Here is an 11,776-nt window from a genome sequence, read left to right on the forward strand (position 1 = left end):
TTTGTGGTACTCAACATCTCCTCCACGCATTGTCCCCACGTTCCTGTCCAACACTGTGTCTTCTGGCAATTCATTAAGATATTCCAGTAACAGGTCATCAATAGAAGGCAACTGACTTTGCTCTTTAGGATCCTCAATCAGTGAGGGTTCAAAAAATCTCAAGCAATCCGCATTTACGACTTAGTAGATGTGCAAGTAAGTTGGTAGATCAAGGCGAAAAGCATTCTCACCAATCTTCTCGAGTATTTTGAAAGGTCCATATCTGATAGGTTTTAGCTTCTTACCTTCACCCAACATCCTGTCCTTGCTGATATACAGCCAGACCTAGCCACCAACTTGAAAACTATGCTCCATCCGATGCTTGTCATGCCTAGCCTTATATTTGGCTTGGCTCTTTTCCAGCTGTTCCTGTACTGCCTGGTGGATCTCTTGGATTTGTTCAATGAACCTAGTTGCCTTGTCCACATCACTATGTCCCTCAGCTGTGGTATCTTTACCAAAGACAAAATCCAAAGGAGACCTTGGTGTGAAACCAAAACAGGTCTCAAGAGGAGATCTCTATGTAGAAGAATGTTTGGCTCTGTTGTAAGCATGCTACACAAACACAAATGTTCATCCCAAAGCTTAGGATGTTTACTGCAATATCCTCTGAGTAACTAGATCAATGTCCTATTAACTACTTCTGTCTGGCCATCAGTTTGTGGATGAAAAGTTGTGCTTTTCTTCAGTTTGGTGTCCATCAGTTCCCATAGACTTGACCAAAACTTCCCCACAAATTGGGTGTCTCGATTAGATACAATAGAAGTGGGTAATCCAAAATGAACCCATACATGTTCAAAGAACAGTTTGGCAGTTTGTTCAGCTATAATTTGTTTATTACAAGATATCAAAATACACATTTTGCTGAACCTATCCACAATAACATACAGATAATCATGACCTTTCCTAGATTTAGGCAGTCCCCCAACGAAATCCATGGAAAAACTTTCCCAAGGGTGAGAAGGTACTGGTAATGGAGTGTACAAGCCTAGTTTTCTGTTGCTGGGCTTGCTTTTAGCACACATAGTACACCCTCTTACATATCTAGAAACTGTCTCATTCATTTTTGGCCAATAACAAAATCTTTGCAGCTGTGCAACTGTTTTGCTTACCCCAAAGTGACCTGATATCAGAGAAGTGTGTGCTTCCGTGATTATGTTTACTCTCTCAGTTTGTGGAATGCAGAGTTTCCCACAATGGTATAAGAGTCGGTCCTTCACATGGTAATCCAATTCTTCTACCCATTTTCCTTCACTCAAAGTTGCATATACATCTTCAAAATCTATATCTTGAGCATATTGTTCAATGTAGCTTTCATGTAGCACATAGTTATGCTTAAGTATAGTAGATTCATTTATAATTGGTCTAGATAACATGTCCGCAACTTTGTTATGTATGCCATTTTTGTATCTGATCACTAAATGAAATTGTTGTAGAAAACCCATCCATCTGTAATGTCTTGATTGCTGCAACTTAGTTTAGGAGTGTAGATATTGAAGTGGTTGATGATCAGTATGTATTACTGTCTCTTTTCCCATTAAGTAATGTTTCCACTTTTTCACACTCTGAACTAATGCATAAAATTCTTTATCATATGTAGGATAGTTAACTACTGCAGGGTTAAAAGTCTCAGAATGATAACATATGGATTTGCTGTGCTGCATCAACACTGCTCCCATGGCATAGTCACTGGCATCAATTTAGATCTCAAATGGTCTTTGCAGATCAGGCAATGCTAGTATAGGTGTTGTACTAATCTTTTCTTTCAAGGTGTCGAAGGCTTTCTGATGTTTTCCTCCCCACTGAAACACCTTGTTCAATCCTGTTAAAGCATGTAAGGGAGTTGCAATTGAGGAAAAGTTAGAAATGAACTTCCTCCAATATTGTGCTGCTCCTAAGAAGCTTCTCACTTCTGTAGCAGACTTGGGCTTAGGCCAGTTTACAATGGCTGCCACTTTAGAGGGATCTATCTTCAATTCACCACCCCCTACTATATGACCCAAGTAATTTAGAGATGTTTTGCCAAATTCACATTTTGAGAGTTTAACATAAAGTTTTTCTCTTTTGAAAACATCTAGTGTCTGCTTAACATGCCTTAAATGTTCTTCCCACGTTTTACTAAAAATCATAATGTCATCTAGATACACAATAACAAAATCATCAAGAAAAGGTCTGAGTACATCATTCATTAATCTCATGAAAGTAGCAGGAGCATTAGTTAAGCCAAAAGGCATAACCAACCACTCATACAATCCCTGCTTTGTTTTGAAAGCAGTCTTCCATGCATCTTGTTCTGCAACTCTGACCTGATGGTATCCACTGTGCAAGTCTAGCTTGGGGAAATAAATAGCTTCCTTCAATTGATCTAAAAGATCATCTATGCAAGGAAGGGGATAACGATTTTTGATTGTTATCTTATTCAGTGCTCGGTCGTCAATGCACATTCTGCACGAGCCATCTTTCTTTCTCACCAAAACGATTGGTGACCTACATGGTGATGTTCTAGGCCTGATGAACCACTTCTCAAGCAACTCCTACACCTGCTTCTTGATTTTAGCATTCTCTAAAGTTGAAAACCTATACATTCCAATGTTAGGCAATGGAACATCTTGCTGCAAAATAATATCATGTACTATTTCCTTTTTGGGTGGCAGACCTTTAGGTTCTTGAAACAAGATATCATACTCCGAAACAACCTTTTCTATATCAGCTTGCTGTTTAGCATTACAACCCTCAAATACATTGGTTTTATCAGGTTTCTTTTCCTTTACAACCATCAATAAGAATTGTTTGCATGAATTTATCATTCTTTTCATTTTCCCTGAGTTTATGAGAGTATAATTATTCTTGAGCTTATGAGCTCTTACAAAGTATTTGATTCCATCTTTAACAAGTAGATACTTGTTCTCAGCTCTATAGAAAATAGCCTTTCTATCATACAAGTAAGGACTTCCTAAAACAATTCCACATATATCCAAAGGAATTATGTCTAACTCCACCTCATCTACAAATGCTGACCCAAAAGAAAACTTGAATTTGCACTATCTAGTCACTTGTAGTTGTGCTTTATTATTCAACCATCCTAATGGGTATGGTTTCTTGTGAGGTGTAGTTGCTAATCCCAATTTCTTTACAATTTCTTCAGAAATTAAATTTACTTGTGAGCCACTATCAAACAAAGTATCAATCTTTTGATATTTGGAAACAACTCGAATATGGAAAAGCTCATGCCTTTTTCTCTCATTCTCTTCATCAATAACAGATTAAGCAGAATTACTAGTACATGCTTTAGAATTCTTACCTTTTATACCTGTGGTTGCAGTGGCTGTTTCATCTCTCGAGTCTAACCCCAAATCTTTCTGAATAGCTGCATCAGTCTTCTTCTTCTTGCCCTCGAACTTCTTGGGTCTCAGCTTTGGATGTAGAATCCAACAATGCTCATTATCATGCCCATCCTTTTTACAGTGAGTGCATGAAGCTTTGCTTTTCTATGTAGTATTAGCCTTCCTTGCCTTCCACTTTTGCTTTCTTTTCTCCTTGCTCTTGCTTGCAGTGGGTTGGGATGGTCCCCCAACTTCTGGATTTCCATTCTTTCCTCTAGCTTCTAGATGAGTAGCTTGTACAGATACCTCATCTATACTAGTGGGATTAAACATGAGGATGGTATGCCTCATGTAGCTGTGTAGACCACCAATGTACTTCAACAGAGTCTCTGGTAAGTCTAATGAGATTCCTAGAATCAATGATCTCTTTCTAAATTCTTGAGTGTACCCTTGCACACTTTGCCCTTTCAACTGCCGAAGAGTTTTCCAACTCATCATGGCTTGTTGCATGTAGGCCAATGGGTAGAACTGCTTTTTGATTGCAGAAACAAATTCATTCCAGACAGAGATAGTCTTACCATGTCTTTTCATATCATCTTGGGTTCTGCCTTCCCACCAAACCAAGGCAGTGCCTCCTAGGCGTAGGCTTGCCAGCTGAATCTTGCTCTTGTCTGAGTTGATGTTCTGTACTCTGCAATAAACATCAATTTGTCTAATCCAATTGTCCAACTTTTCTGCATTTAACTCTCCATCATATATAGGCAAATCAAATTTAACATCTAGTTTGATTAAGGATGCTTTCTTGTTATGCACAGGGCTATTAGGAGGTGTGAGAAAGCTTTCCTCTTTCCCTTTTCCTTTGGAGTGGTCATGGAAGTGAGACTCATCTTCTTCTTTGTCTTGTTTAGAGCCTGATGAGTCTTCATCCTTATGTTTTCTAAAGTCCCTATACATTTCTTCTACCATGGACTTTATAGCTAGGAAAATTTCTATGAATTGAGGGTCTGACCCCATAGAACCTTCCTCTGACATTGTCTTCGGAGGATAGACTCTCCCAATTTCAGGATTAGTTTCCACCAAATCTCATTCTCTTAATTTGAGCTTTGATCTAGTGAGCATCCATAGCTAAACCAACACAAGCTTGTCAATCCTTTACAGCTTAAGGCTCTGATACGACTTGATATGAAAATCACCCTATGTGTTAGGGTCCCACCCTAACCCCCTTATTTATGTAGTAGGATTGAGTCATAGTTATAGTTAAGCAAAGAGTCAATAAAGCCCATATTAATAATTGTAAGTGGTTAACCCGCAATTAATGACGGGACCATAGTTAGTTGCAAATGGGCCATGGTATTAATAAGAACCATGGTATTGATCCATGGTATTGCATGTATGAGTCATATATAAAGGATAGAGACTCCCTGCGAGGAGCATCATGTCTTATTATGTAATCGAGCTCTGCTCTATTGGAGGTTGCCCCCTCGAAGAGGCAAGTGAACATTTCTTTATGAATAATAAAATACTTGCTCTTGTTTCTCACTATTCTATGTTTTGGGTATATTTCTTCGCATATTTGGTATTTTGGTAATCGCCTTGCAGGTTAAGAGCATAACAAGTGGTATCAGAGCACTTTCCAGGGCAGGTGGGATCTCCATTTCTTAGCAATTTTATTTTTTGGCTAGAGACGTGTTCCGGCGTCTTTAAGCCACGGGATCTGTCGTTGAGTGCATAAACCTACGGATTTGGGGAGGCATGCACGCAGGAAATACAAGAGGTGGTCATGCTTGTTGGACTCCCTTGTAACCCGTATGGGTACCCCTTCGAGTAGTAGCGCATTAGACAAAACCGCGCACGGACTATCTTCCTAGTACCCTCTGGGTATATCGGAAGCCCCCTAGCTCCTTTGAAACCTCGCCATAGATAAACCGTTGGCCGTCTTGCTGCTACAGTACACCAAGAATAGCACTCGGAGAGATTACTCGCCCGTATGATAGGGTAGTCAGGTTGTACGGCTAAGGGTACGGTTGATCCTCCTTAGTTAGAGCCCTAAAACATTGGGCCGATTACTACTGTCAGACCCTTATGTATATTGCGATTTGTAGCACCTGACACTCCTCGAGACCATAGTTCCCTTTTCTATCTTGGGATCACGCATAATCTCTGCCAGATCGGATCTCGCAAGGGGGTTTGCAGCAACAACATACATCAGTCCCGCAGTTCCGAGTTAGCAGACCAGCCTTCCGATCTATTAGATCCATCAGATCCGCAGCAGTAATCTGTCCGCCGATCAAAGCTATCCGATCATCCATTCAGATCTCTCAGATCCACCAGATCTGAGTAGTTGTGTGGGGTTCCTATACCGGGGCATGATTTTCGCAGGACTTTTGGCAGCATTGACATTTTGAGGATTCAGCTACTGCAGTATTCCTAAGACTCCCCGGGGTGCTTATTGGTGATCTAGCCCATAAGAATCAGGACGACGAGCTGAGCATTGTAGAAACTAGAGTGGTCCTAAATTCAATTGTTAGTGAAAAAAAATTTGGGCGGTCCCAAATTTCAAGTACATCGGATCGGTGCATGGTAGAAACTAGAGCTCAAGCTATGGCCAATGAGAAGATCGATAAACTTGAACAATCCTTGCAAGCCATCCAAGCTCAGCTTGAAAAACTAACTGACGCACTCTCTAAGGGCAAGGAGGAAGCCTGTGAGGAGGCATATACTGGCAATGGAAACAATGAGGGTGAGTCTAGCCACTCTCTTCACCTCTAGGGAACCCACCAACAATCCCGTCCGCGACCTCCCAAGCTGGATATGCATAAATTTGATGGTTCTCACCCAGCTGCATGGGTAGCACAAATGGAGCAGTATTTCAATCTAAATAACATCTTAGATAATGAGACTCAACTTATGGTGGGGAGCATGTACTTGGACAATGAAGGATGGCAATGGTGGGAATGGCATCAACGTTGCAATGGAAGTTTTTTGACTTGGGCCACCTTCAAAAAAGCTCTTACAGAGCGCTTTGACCAGGAATCTACTTTTTTGGGTCATCTCACTAAGCTTCGACAGACTGGCACAGTGGATGAATATGTTACAGCCTTTGAAGCCTTAGCTTTCTGCACTAGGGATCTCCCAGATGCGTTCTACATGGAATGTTTTATCAGCAGTCTTAAAGAGGCCATACAAGCCCACGTCCGACTACACCACCCTCCCACATGGTCGGAGGTTTGCAAGGTAGCTCGTAACGTGGAACGTGCATTAGCAGCCCAGTCCATTCGCCCAAATTTCACCGCTAAGGGTCACCCCCCACAGGCTCACAGCACGACTCAAACACTTAAGGTTCAAAAGGTGTCACCTGCAGAAATGGCCGAAATAAGAAAGCAGGGATTATGTTACTACTGTGATAAAAAATACTTCCCAGGTCATAAATGGAAGGAGCCCAAATTTTTTCAAATTGATGCCACTGATTACAGCTCATCGGAGGAAGCCCCACCACTTGAGGAACCGGAGGAGGTAGAAGAGGACAACCAGAAGGACAATGTCCCTGACGAACCAGTTATTTCGCTGCATGCTTTGGCAGGGATTTCTTCACCTCAAACTCTCAAAATCAGAGGTTTTATTAAACATCGCACAATAGTAGTCTTGATTGGTAGTGGAAGTACACATAATTTCATCCATCAAAAAGTCGCGGAAGCAGGGCATTGTTTTGTACGAGCAGTTTCTAACTTCCAATTCCAAATTACAGATGGGGGAACAATGAAATGTGAAGGCCACTGTGAAAATGTCAAACTTCAAATGGGGGATTATCAGTTGAAGACCCACATGTTTGCCATACACATGGGAGGGTGCGACATTGTCCTCGGTGCTGAATGGCTTCACACTCTTGGGCCAATCACAATGGACTTCCAAGAGTTATATATGAGCTATAAGCAGAACAACTCCACACATACCCTCCGTGGACTCCAGGTGGGAGCTCCCTCTATCATCAGCTCACATAGGATGGAAAAATTGCTAAAAAAGGGCCATCATGGAGTTATAGCTCAATTTAATGCTATCCAAGCCGTCGAACCCAATTCTCTGCCGATTCATCCTGAGATGCAACAAATTTTAAATAATCATCTGCCAGTATTTGACAAGCCTAATGAGCTTCCACCCTCGAGAGGGGAACATGATCATAGCATCACCTTGGTTCCAGGGGCCCAACCACAAAATGTGTGCCCATACAGATATCCATTCACCCAAAAGAATGAAATAGAAAAAATAATCAAGGAACTTTTGGAAGCAGGTGTCATTCGTCCCAACATTAGTCCTTATTCATCACCGGTGGTCATGGTGCTCAAGAAAGATGGGGAATGGCGGATGTGTCCAGACTTCAGGGCCCTCAATAAGTTGACAGTCAAAGATAAATTTCCCATCCCGGTTGTTGATGATTTGCTGGATGAACTCAATGGGGCTCAATTCTTCACTAAGCTGGATCTTCGCTCAGGCTACCACCAAATTCACATGAAGGAAGTCGACATTCCAAAGACTGCTTTCAGAACTCATGAAGGCCATTATGAGTTCCTGGTCATGCCATTCAGTCTTTGTAATGTCCCATCTACTTTTCAGAGCCTTATGAACCACCTTCTCAAACCATATCTCAGGAAATTTGTCCTTGTCTTCTTCGATGACATCCTCATCTATAGTTGCACTTGGGCCGCACATCTTCAACATGTAGATCTGCTCTTACAACTGCTCCGCAAGCATAAATTATTTGTTAAGATGTCAAAATGTTCTTTTGGCATGGAAGAAGTTGAGTATTTAGGCCATATTGTGGGGCGTGAAGGTGTCAAGGTGGACCCCAAAAAGATCCAGGCAATGCAGGATTGGCCTCAACCTAAGACCTTGAAGAGCCTGAGAGGATTTTTGGGTCTCATAGGCTATTATCGCAAATTTGTCCGCAATTATGGTTGCATTGTGAAGCCCCTCACTCAACTCCTCAAGAAAAATTCATTCTTCTGGAATGATGACGCACAACAGGCATTTACAGCTCTCAAAAATGCCATGTGTTCCACTCCAGTCTTAGCACTGCCTGATTTCGCCAAATATTTTGTCATTGAATGTGATGCTTCGGGTACGGGTATTGGGGCGGTCTTAATGCAGGAAGGTCGAACCTTGGCCTTCACAAGCCAACAACTAAGCGGGAAGAATCTGGGACAATCTACCTATGAGAAGGAAATGTTGGCCATATTACATGCAGTAGATACCTGACGACCTTACTTACTGGGGCGGCGTTTCCAAATTTGCACAGACCATCACAGTCTTAAATATTTTTTGGAGCAACACCTATCCTCCCCACAACAAAATAAATGGCTTGCCAAAATTCTGGGATATGATTATGAGATCATTTACAAGAAAGGGTGTGAAAATAGTGTAGCAGATGCATTATCTCACCAATTTGAGGAGGAAAGTACCCTGCTCACAATTTCCCTTCCCATTCCAGAATGGATTGAAGAGGCTCGCAGGGAATGGTTTTCACATCCCTGGCTCTCCCAACTCATTACTCAATTGCAGGCGGATCCAAATTCAGCAAGGGCTACTCGTGGTAGGATGAGATTCTTCGCTACAAGGACAGAGTCGTAATATCACCAACATCCACCCTCAAAAGCCGCATTTTGGTAGAATTGCACTCATCCCCCATTGTAAGACATTCAGGCTTTCAAAAGACATATGCTCGCATTAGAAGATCATTTTTTTTGGACAGGCATGAAAAAGGATATCCTTACTTTTGTAGCAGAATGTGATGTCTGTCAACGCCACAAAGGGGAGACAGTCAAAGCACCAGGCACATTACAACCGTTGCCCATCCCGACATCTATATGGACGGAGGTTTCTATGGATTTCATTACAGGTCTTCCAAAGTCAGGAAACAAGTCAGTCATCATGGTGGTTGTGGACCAACTTTCTAAGTATGATCATTTTTGCGCCCTACCCCACTCGTTTACACCGACTTTGGTCACTCAATCTTTCATGGATCAGAACTTCAAATTGCATGGCGTGCCCACTTCTATTGTGTCTGATCGTGACCCGATCTTCACCAGTAATTTTTGGCAGGAACTCTTCAGGCTACAAGGCACCCAACTAAAACTCAGTACTTCCTATCATCCACAAATGGATGGTCAAACTAAAGCCGTCAACAAATGTCTGGAAACCTACCTTAGGTGTTTCACTTCAGAAAAGAAACATCTATGGGTACAGTGGTTGCCTCTAGCTGAATGGTGGTATAACACCAACTATCATGCCACCACCAAAGTGACTCCCTATGAAGCAGTTTATGGTCAACTCCCTTCTTCCCCTACTTCTTATATCAAGGGGTGCTCAAAGGTACAAGCAGTGGATCAACTCCTACAAAACCGCACAACCATGCTCGCCAATCTTAGAGAGAATCTTCATCAAGCTCAAAACCGCATGAAGCAACAGGTAGATCAGCATCGCTCAGAGTGCCAATTTCAAGAAGGGGATCAGGTATTTTTGGGGCTGCAATCATATAAGCAAACTTCACTCAAAGACAAGGGTTGTCATAAAATATCTCCAAAATTATACGGACCATATCAAGTACTTCAGTGCATTGGAGAAGTGCCCTACAAGCTAGCTTTGCCACCCACTGCAAAAATCCATCCAGTTTTGCATGTCTCATGCCTCAAGAAAGTGATTGGGAACAATTGTAGAATTCAAACCGGTCTACCTGAATTGGATGAAGAAGGGTCAATCTGGCTCCACCCTGAACAGGTCCTAGACACACGAGAACGGCACCTGCGTGGCCGCATGATCAGGGAAGTCCTCATCAAGTGGAAAGACACCTCTCTGGAAGATGCAAGCTGGGAACCATCCACTATTCTTCAGCAGTTTCCACAACTTCAGCCTTGAGGAAAAGGCTGTTCTTAAGGGGAGGGCATGTTAGGGTCCCAACCTAACCCCCTTATTTATGTAGTAGGATCGAGTCATAGTTATAGTTAAGTAAAGAGTCAATAAAGCCCATATTAATAATTGTAAGTGGTTAATCTGCAATTAATGACGGGACCACAGTTAGTTGCAAATGGGCCATGGTATTAGATAGATGGTATTAATAAGAACCATGGTATTGATCCATGGTATTGCATGTTTGAGTCATATATAAAGGATAGAGACTCCCTGCGAGGAGCATCATGTCTTATTTTGTAATCGAGCTCTGCTCTATTGGAGGTTGCCCCCTCGAAGAGGCAAGTGAACATTGCTTTCTGAATAATAAAATACTTGCTCTTGTTTCTCACTATTCTATGTTTTGGGTATATTTCTTCGCATATTTGGTATTTTGGTAATCGTCTTGCAGGTTAAGAGCATAACACTATGAGTGATGTCAGTTAAAGATTTATTACATGAAGTTATTACAGACTCATGTGCTGGTGTGTGTCTATGTTATTTGGGCAATGGATCGATCAGATTGCAAATACACAGACACTTGAAATGGAAAACATCAGAGAAATATAGTAAGAAAATATAAGAACACAAGAATTTAATAAGGAGTTCACCCTATTCTCCAGGGCTACATCTCCAGTCCAGCTCTCAGTGGTGGCCTTCTTTCATTGTGTTTTAAAGCGGAGAATTACAATGAAGGAGCTCAATATGAGTCTCCTGAAATAGAATTTTCTTGGCTGGGTGGCTCTTGGATTCCCCAAGCCACTAGAGTGCACAGACTCTTTTCCTCACCAACTCTTTGACCTCTTTGGTCTTTGATGGAAAGAGCCCAGTGTGGTGCTCAGTCCTAATAGATCCTCTCAGGGATGGCTTGAATCCTTCAAGCTCTTTGGTGCTCGATGCTGCCTTTGGTAAGCTCGGCCCTCTGTCTTCTTTCGGCTTCTTTTGCTTCACTGTCTTTCTTCATTTTCTCTGTCTTCTTCCTTTTCCTCTCCGTCTCCATCTTGGTGTTCCCTGTCTTCTGCTTGTCTATTCATGGCTTTAAGGCCATTCGATCTCATGGCTGTTCGATTCCCCTTCCACTTCCCGGCGGATCGCCTGCTACAACTTCGCTTGGAGTTGCCTGCTTTGGCATCATCATCAGGCTCACAGGGAGTGGCCACTTGTCCTCCTACAATTGCGCCGGCTTGCTTCGTCAGTTCGGTTTTTCCATTACGTCATGGAATGAGTCATCTACCACCTTGGCAGTCAAATCGGATGTTAAATTCTTATAGATCGTGGCTTAATCCCTTGTTGATTCTGACTTTCCCATCGGGCGCGATCTCAGCCATTAGATCTGGGGCCTCCAGATCTGACACGATTCGCACATTTCACACGGTTGACTTGATCGACCGTTAGCACACGATGAGTGGCGATTTTCTCTCTCCTTTGCTTGCCACACGTCGGCCGCTGAGTGGAATCACTCTGTTTTCGCCAAAACT

This window comes from Pinus tabuliformis, chromosome 4_1, assembly GCF_031772625.1.
Source record: "Pinus tabuliformis cultivar Carrire ecotype Pingquan chromosome 4_1, CPIR1, whole genome shotgun sequence".
Lineage (NCBI taxonomy): Eukaryota > Viridiplantae > Streptophyta > Pinopsida > Pinales > Pinaceae > Pinus > Pinus tabuliformis.